The sequence below is a fragment of the Gastrolobium bilobum genome, unplaced genomic scaffold (assembly GCF_033153095.1).
Source record: "Gastrolobium bilobum isolate Gb01-03AN ecotype WA unplaced genomic scaffold, APGP_CSIRO_Gbil_v1 utg6883, whole genome shotgun sequence".
Classification (NCBI taxonomy): Eukaryota; Viridiplantae; Streptophyta; class Magnoliopsida; order Fabales; family Fabaceae; genus Gastrolobium; species Gastrolobium bilobum.
The window spans coordinates 50,603-60,431 of NW_026898544.1; positions in this window are offsets into that span (position 1 = coordinate 50,603).

Genomic DNA, 9,829 nt, shown 5'->3' on the forward strand with positions numbered 1-9,829 from the left:
TAATTATTAATAAGTTATTGTTTTGAACCTAACTATGAATATAGTGCACTCATTTACGTCTAAATTAGACGTAACCATTCACGTCTAAGTTAGGCCGGACTCACAAGGCATTCACGCCTAATTTAGGCATGACTTGTCTGGTGTTGACACGTGTCACAAAAAATTAATAGTTTAACCGTAAACGTTCATAAGGCCATAACTTTTGACTTGGGTATCTGAATCAGGTAATTTTTTTTTATTCCACATAATTTTTCGAGATCTACGCATGACATCTCATATGACATCTCATTTGATATATTCTATCTCTCACAAACACAGTTCAAATTTGCAACAATGGTACTATAAACATGGCACCAAAGTGGATTAGTCCATCTATAAATAAGAATACTTAATGTCATATTAAAATGTATATTTCTACCAATTGTTTGGAGTAAAAAATAGTGTACAAGGTTATTGAATTGCAATACGTATCATATATCGTCTGGCCGATTTTTCATATCGTGAATTATATCGAATCGTAAGATACAGAAATATAATAAAAAATAATTTAAAAATATATAACTTTTTTCGAACCGTGTCGTAAGTTACATCCTTATGTTTTATGACTTTTTCCTTTAAAGCCATTTAAATTATGTATGCCTAAGAGAAAGAAAAAATAAATACATTCAAAAGAAAAATAAAAAAGGACTAGTGGGTATAAGAAAAGAAAACTAAATCTGAAATCGAATCTTGAACTCTATAGTTTGAAAACGTCTCTGATACAAAACAACGACTGAGTCTTTATGGCTGGATTCGTTGGTAGCTTATAGCATATGAATGATTTTCCAAAATAAAATCTTTCTTCTTTAGAGATTTAAAATATTTATTTAATTATTTTCTTTATTAATACAGATTTTTCAAATTGATTTTTGAGTCTAAATCACAAATCAAATCTTTATTTTGTTTTCCTTATTAATAATAACTTTTTAAAATTTTTTTAATTTAAATCACAAATCAAATTTTTATTTATTTTTTTATATTAAATCACAAACTCAGAACTCGAAGGCTTATGGGTTTAAACACTCTTATAATATATTATTGCAAATTTGAATTGTGTTTATGAGAGATAAAATATGTCAAATATGGTATCATTGCGTAGAACTCGAAAAGTTTTATGGAATCAAAAAAAAAATTACCTGATTTGGATACCTGAGTCAAAAGTTATGGCTTTCTAAAGTTTTACGGTTCGTAAGTTGACTTTTTGTGCCACGTGTCAACACCAGACGAGTCACGCCTAAATTAGGCGTGAATGTCTTGGGAGTCGTGACTCACGCCTAACTTAGGCGTAAATGGTTACGCCTAATTTGGGCGTGAATGAGTACAATAGATTCGTAAATAATTTCGAAACCGCTATATATACGTAATTATTTATTAAAATAATAATATTCTAATTTTGTTGCCTTTTACTCTGTGCATAACTTTACTTTTGATAATTAATAATAAATCGGTAAATATTCCTAACATTTAAATTTATATAAAATTTGATATACATACATATATACATACATATATATATATATATATATATATATATATATATATATATATATTTAAAATATTTATGCTTTTGATTTGGGGAGAAGTTATAATTACTACCTTTTTTCTTACTACCTGTTACTACTAAATCTTAATCGTTGATTTCCGTCAATCTAATGGTTGTAATTTATTGAGTTATATTTGTTAATTAATTATTAATTTTCAATAAATTATAACCTTTAGATTGACAGAAATCAACGGTTAATATTTGGTACTAAGAGATAATAAGAAAAAGAGGTAGTAAGTATAACCTCTCCCTTTTGATTTGATGCAGATAAATTCTTTCAATCACACTTACATAAAACATGAATGGATCTTGTTAATTTTTTTTCTCTCCTCTCTTTATTGTGGGACCTACACATTTTTATATAAGTGTAGAAGAAAAAAATTATGTAGTAAAAACAAAAACATTAAACACATATATATTAAGGGTTGATGTTTCTTATGTCACAGGAGATAAAATTATTTCCTACACACATAAAAATATGTACAACCTATGTGTGACCATATGAAGAGAAAGAGAAAAAAATGAGTCTCATACACTTTTATGTAAGTGTAAGAGATAATTTTATCTCCTACGCATATATTAAGAGATAATTTTAAACACATATATTAAAGAATAAAAATTGAAATTACAGAAATATATGTATATTAAGTCAAAAGAACTTTTAAAATTGAAAAAATAAAAGACTGAGTCACTTATAAGATATTATAATTACGTGCATTAATTACATGTATCGTTTACTTGAAATATAAATATAATAAATTTTAATTTTTAGTAAATCACACAAATAACAAAATATTTAAATTACCAATTATTAAGGATAGGGATACCTTTAAAAATGAAAAATATCCAAACGATCTCTATTTATTTATTTATAACATTAGTTATAGAATTTTTATAAAAGAAATAAAATACCGAAACACGGAGGGTTCGTTTGAATTCAGTTCCTAAAAATAATTTTATAATTTTTAAAATAAAATAAAACTATTTGATAATACTTGTTTTGAAAAAATAATTCTTAAAATGATATATTTTTTAGTTTTAGAATTAAATTTAAAAAATATATTTCAGTTATTTATATTTTATGTTTTAATTTTTAACCTTCAAAATAAAAAAAAACACATAAAACACTCATTTTATTTACTATTCTACAAAACAATTTCAAGAACAAAATAAGTGGAACACAATAATCCAGATCTAGTAAAAAACTAACTCCAAGTTGGTCCACGTGAGTGCTGGAGTTGTGGGTGTGATGGAATATTATTATCTAATTGTAAGATACGAGACTTGGAGTCCCACAGATATACAAGGTTATGATATCATATTTATATGGATTTTGAGTTTCCCTATCTTACTAGATAACTTTTGAGATGATATTTTTCCAAGTTTCATATCATATATTATCACCAATCAATATCAGTGTTTTACATAGCCTGTATCTTTTTCTCATTATTTGATGTTTGACCGAATCTGGTTTTTTTCTTTTCTGTACTTAGAGAAATAACCTATCGAAATCAGATTCAGAATTCCATAAAAACAAACTATTTGTAAGAAATAAAGAAAAAAATGTGTTCATTTATATAAATATAGACAGATTAAGATCCATTGTTTTCTTTTAATAAGCTACACGTAGTTAGTTTATTGTAACATCGCAATCAGTTTATCTGCAAGTGAAAACCAGGGACGTGCATGAAGTGGTTTGATTCGATTTTTTTCAAAAATCAAACCGAACTGGTTTTAAATGGTTTGATTTTCAAACCGAACTAATTTTATATTTTAAAAATCGGTTTTAATTTTCCCAAACCGATTTAAAACCAGTTCCAAAACCAATTTATGGATTATAACTGATTTTGATTGAAAACCAATTTTGAACCGGTTTTAATTCAAAACCGGTTTTGAATTAAAACCGGTTCAAAATCAAAACCGGTTATCAAATTAAAACCGATTTTATAACAAATTTAAAACTGATTTTTGATGAGTTGTGTTTTTTTTTTTAAAATAAAATAAAATAATTAATAAAATAAAACATCGAATATTATATCTAAACATCATTTCATGCTTAATAGTAATTGTCTCTTCCATATTTGAAACGGTTTCCATATCAATCATAGACACACACCATATTTGATACCAGTGATAGTTTTAGCTTTTTTTTTAGTTATCTTATATATTTTTAAATCAATACATATGGATATTACAACAATTACTTCTATGGTGACTAATGCTCACTTATAAAATATTAGCTTTATTCTAATTTAGGATTTTATACTTATATGTGAAATTTATATATTAACCGTGTGTATGAAAAGTTATTGTATTCATTGTGTAATTTGTGTTTGTATCTAGCCTAAAAAATATTTCCTCAAATGATACATCAAAATCATTTTGTAGCTTCAACACTTACCAGAAAAATTCAAGGGGTGGCAATGCAGTCAATGGCGGCTAAAATGGTAGCGTATCAGAAAGAAGAATGCGAGTTACTGAACTTGGCCAGAAAATGTTCAATCTATAACGGTGATGGCGTCAGATATGGGACGGTGGCAGAAGGAGCTTAGGGCACAGAAAAATGATCGGTTTCGAGAAGGATTAAAATTTAGTATGACCCTGAAGGAGCTTAGGAGCTTCGAATCTGCGTGCGATTGGAGGAGCACATAGCTCTATGAGAGAGTGAATGAAAAAAATTGGAAAATTAGGGTAGATTTAGATCAAAGTTTTGAAGAGGTGAGATTTGGTAATTTGGGAACTAGGGTTAGAAATCAGAATGTTGAATTTGGTTAAAACGTAAAATGATTAAAGAAAAAGAAATGGATATGGCTTGGTTATCCAATATATCCAAACCAAATGATAAATGGATAACCAAACCACATTTAAAATTAAAAAATGGATATATTTTTTAAACTGTTTTTAAAAAAACCAGTTTTTAATTTGGTTTGGTTCAGTTTTTAAAGTGGTTTGGATCAATTGGACATTTTGCACATCTCTAGTGGGAACTACACCATCTAATAAAAGCAATTAATAAGACAAAGAAATTTTCGTCAATGTTACTGGTGAAGATGATTTCTTTCAGCCATAATTTCTGCATCTTACCAACGGTGCCAATTAAGAAGTATTACCAGTGAAATGGATATGCAGCCACATCATTTTTATTTTAAAGCTTTGGTGTTAGTTGTTAATTGGTTACTTCTGTTATTTTAGCTCTTTCTGTTATTTTCTTTACACGTGTATTAGTTTAGCTGATGTATATAAGCTTTACATATTACACGTTGCAATCTTAATGAAAGTATTATTCAGTTTCAAAATTCTTCTTCTTCCTTCTTCTTCTTCTTTTCTTCAAATTTGTTATGGTATCAGAGCTCATTTTTGGGCTCTGGTAACCACTCATAGCTTCCGCACAAGAAATCTCTGTTATTAATAATTGATCCTCCAATTACACAAACTGCATCTTCCTCTCAATCATCTGGTTTATTTTCTGATTTTCAAACAAATCAGACAAATCCATATTTCTTGCATGCAAATGAAAATCCATCATTGGTGTTGGTATCCCCAATTTTTTATGGTAGAAACTATCATACATGGCAAGATCGATGAAGATGGCCTTGAAATCGAAGAACAAATTAGGCTTTGTGGACGGAACCATTTCAGCTCCATTAGAAGGATCTGACCCTCTGTTCTTGGCATGGGATAGATGTAATACTATGGTATTATCTTGGCTACATCGTTCAATTATAGAATCAATAATCCATTCAATTGTATGGATAAAAGTTGCATCAGATGTATGGAAAGATCTTGCTAAACGATTTTCACAAACTAATGCATTCCGCATTGCAGATATTGAAGAAGATATATATAAACTGAATCAAGGAGCTGATACAGTGACTCAATTCTTTACCAAGCTCAAGACATTTTGGGACGATTTGGATACACTACAACCGTTACCAAAGTGTAAGTGCATTCTTAATTGTGCCTGTGGCTTGATGAGCAAACAGATGCAAGAAACAGCAGAGAAAAGGATCATATCATTCGTTTTATGCGTGGCCTCAATGATCAATTTGCTGGTGTTTGTTCTTCGGTGATGTTAATGGCTCCTTTCCCAAATATAAATAGATTATTTTCTTTGAAACAAAAGAAGAAGTAAAAGTCTTCTTGAATACAAATGAACAATCACAAGTTCGTGGCCAAGGTTTCTTGAACAGAAATGAACAACCACACATTCGTGGTCAAGGCTCCTACAGAGGAAGAGGGTATTCAAACTATGGGAGAGGAAGATCAATGCCAGGAAAGGTGTGCACTCATTGTGGGAGAACAAATCACACTGTTGAAACATGCTTTGAGAAGCATGGATACCCTTCAGGTTATAGAAACAAGATGAACAGAAGAGCAAATTTAGCTGCTTGCAATTCTGATGATCCCTTTGAATATGGTGGAAACTCGGATGAAGGAAGAAATGAACTCAATGAATCTTTTCACTTCACCAAAGATCAATATCACAGTCTATTAGGACTGATTCAATTACCACAAGAAAATGGAGCTCATTCTGCTAATATTGTCCAAACCAATACAATATCTTCAAACACAGGTAAAAATAAAGTTCAATGGATTCTTGACACAGGGGCTACTGACCATATAACTCAATGCTTTGAGTTACTTTCTTGTCCCCAACAAATCAATCCCATCCCAATTAACCTAACTAATGGCAATCAAGTTTTTGCCACATATTCTGGTAGCATACACTTATCATCTTTACTTGTGTTATCAAATGTTCTATATGTTCCAAAGTTCTATGTTAATCTTGTTTCTATCACCAAATTACTTCGTGATTCAAACTGTCATGCCATTTTTAGATCACTAACATGTTCCATTATGCAGAATACAACTGGGAGTATGATTGGCATTGCTAACCAGTTTAACAACTTGTTCATACTCACATTACCAAGTGAAAATTCTGTTAAAGTGAACCAGAATAAAAGCTTTAATAACACAGCAACTGATTCAACTATCTGGCATAGACGTTTTAGGCATTGTTCTTCTTCAATATTACATACCATGTCAAAAGCTTTTCCTTTCATTTCATGTAATTCCTAATCTGATGTTTGTGACATTTGTCATTACTCCAAACAGAAACGTTTGTCTTTTCCTTTAAGCACTTCTTATTCAAAGTCACCCTTTGATATCAAACACATTGACATATGGGGTCCTCATGATGTTACCTCAATTCATGATCATAGATATTTTTTGACAATAGTAGATGACCATTCTCGGTTTACTTGGGTAATGCCAATGAAAACCAAAGCTGCTACTCGATCACATATACATAATTTTGTTTCTTATGTTGAAACTCAATTTCATGCCAATATTAAAGTGATTCAAACAGACAATGGTCCTGAATTCCTTTTGAAAGATTTTTATAATTCAAAAGGGATAATTCATCAAACATCTTGTGTTGAGTGTCCCCAACAAAATGAAATTGTAGAGCGTAAACATCAACACTTACTAAACACAACTCGAGCATTATTTTTCCAATCTAATGTACCAAAAATTTATTGGTGCTATTGTATAATCCATGCTGCATATATCATAAATCGTCTTATTACTTTTGTCCTCACAAATAAGTCTCCTTATGAATGTCTATATGGGACTGTACCTTCACTTCTTCATTTAAAAGTTTTTGGTTCCTTATGTTTTGTATCCACTCTTACTCATAATCGTTCAAAATTTGCAGCTCGTGCCAAGAAATGTACATTTCTTGGTTATAAGTCAGGTACAAAAGGGTATATTGTCCTTGATATGGAGTCAAATCTCATTTCTACTTCTCAAAATTTTATTTTTTATGAGTCTCATTTTCCCTTTATAGAGTCAAACAAGTCTGGAAACTCTGATTCTATTCTTTTTTTTGTATTCAATCATCTGATGTTGTTTATGATGGACATTCTAACACAGCTCCTTTATCTGTTAATTCTCCTAATCCTCCATCATCCATAGTCTCTTCTGATCACATTACACAGGATCAGGCTCCACGTATAACATGTAATCCAGTTGAATCTAATCTTCGAAGATCCACAAGAACAAAGTCTAAGCCTCATTATCTAACAAATTTCCATTGTGGTTTGTCGAGTATAACAAATGCCAATACATCCTTAGGTTTGATTTCTGGTACACCTTACCCTTTATCCAATGTTCACCCTTTTACACAAGCTTTTGTAGCAACATCACCATTGAATCTGAACCAACCTCCTATAAACAAGCAGCCCATCTTCCTCACTGGCAAGATGTTATGCAAAAGAAATCCATAGGCTGCAAGTGGGTTTACAAGATCAAAAGAAAACCAGATGGATCTGTTGACAGATATAAAGCATACCTTATTGCTAAAGGCTACACACAGTGTGAAGGAATTGATTATTTCAAAATATTTTCACCGGCTGTAAAAATGATCACAGTCCGTACTTTACTAGCTATAGCTGTAGCCAAGGATTGGCACTTGGAACATCTGGATGTTGATAATGCTTTTCTACATGGTGAACTTCATGAGGAGGTTTTCATGTCTCTTCCACTTGGTATTCATTCATCAGTTCCTAATGCTACTTGCAAACTTCAAAAATCCCACTATAGGTTGAAGCAAGCAAGTCGACAATGGAATACCAAACTTACTCAATCACTACAACTATTGGGATATACTCAATTAGTTGCAGATCATTCATTATTTGTTCGAAATTGTTCTCATTCTTTTACAGCATTACTTGTATATGTTGATGATGTAGTGCTAGCTGGTAATGATGCAACAGAAATCAAGCATGTGAAGACTGCTCTTCATAATCAATTCAGAATTAAAGATCTTGGCCCACTCAAATTCTTTCTGGGATTAGAAGTTGCACGGTCTTCACAAGGTTTAATTCTCAATCAAAGGAAATACACACTGGAATTATTGGCAGATTCTGGTCTTCTAGGAGCAAAACTAGTTGCTTCTGGTCATCATCTGAGTCACTTCGTTTCTAATCCAATGGATGAACATCACACTACTGCTTATCACATTTTACGTTACTTAAAAGGCTCTCCTGGTAAAGGTCTTTTATTTTCAGCATCCAACTCTTTCCAATTGTCTGCTTTTTCTGACAGTGATTGGGCATGTTGCCCTGATACACGTAAATCTGTCATTGGCTTATGCATTTTTCTGGGTAATTCCTTGATTTCATGGAGATCTAAGAAACAAAGCACAGTATCTCAAAGTTCCTCTGAAGCAGAGTATCAAGCACTTGCTTCTGCATCATGCGAAATTCAATGGATGGCTTATCTTCTTAAAGACCTTCATCTCCCTTTGATTAATCCAATTTCTGTCTACTGTGATAATCAAGAAGCCATGTATCTTGCTCATAATCCAAGCTTTCATGAAAGGAGTAAACATATTGAAATTGATTGTCATATTACTACGGAGAAGATTACTTCAGGTCTCATTCGATTGCTTCCAATTTCTACTAATCATCAATTAGCTGACGTACTTACCAAATCATTGCATCCCTCTCCTTTCAGAGAAGTTGTTTCCAAGCTGGGGATGTTTGATCTTCATCTCCCACCTTGAGGGGGGCTATTACCAGTGAAATGGATATATAGCCACGTCATTTTTATTTCAAAGCTTTGGTGTTAGTTGTTAATTGGTTACTTCTGTTATTTTAGTTCTTTCTGTTATTTTCTTTACACATGTATTAGTTTAGCTGATGTATATAAGCTTTACATATTACACGTTGCAATCTTAATGAAAGTATTATTCAGTTTCAAAATTCTTCTTCCTCCTCCTTCTTCTTCATCTTTTCTTCAAATTTGTTAAGAAGTGTCATTCATTTGATGTTTGGAAAATAAAGATATGAATTACAATGAAGAAAATTGATGGATTTAAAGTATACTTATAAGCAAACAGAGTTAGGAGAGCCGAGGGGAGTAACAAAGCCCAACAAGGGCATATCCTGATATATTAAGAAAGTGGCAATTTTAGAGGGAAATAACAAAATGGAGGTAGTTAAGGAAATTAAGAAAGGGTTGAACAACTGACATGCTTTTAATGGAAAGGGAGAAATTAAGAATTAAGGTGGGAGTAGAGAAGTTAGTTATAAGGAACGGAATGGCATGGAAAAAGGCATCGATTATCAGAAACGTGAATAGGAGAAATAAGGAACTTTGCAATTGGTGTCATTGCTTGTAGTGGGAGCTAGATTGGGTATTTGCTACATAATTATGCTATGTGCTGTAATTGTGTTTTTTTTT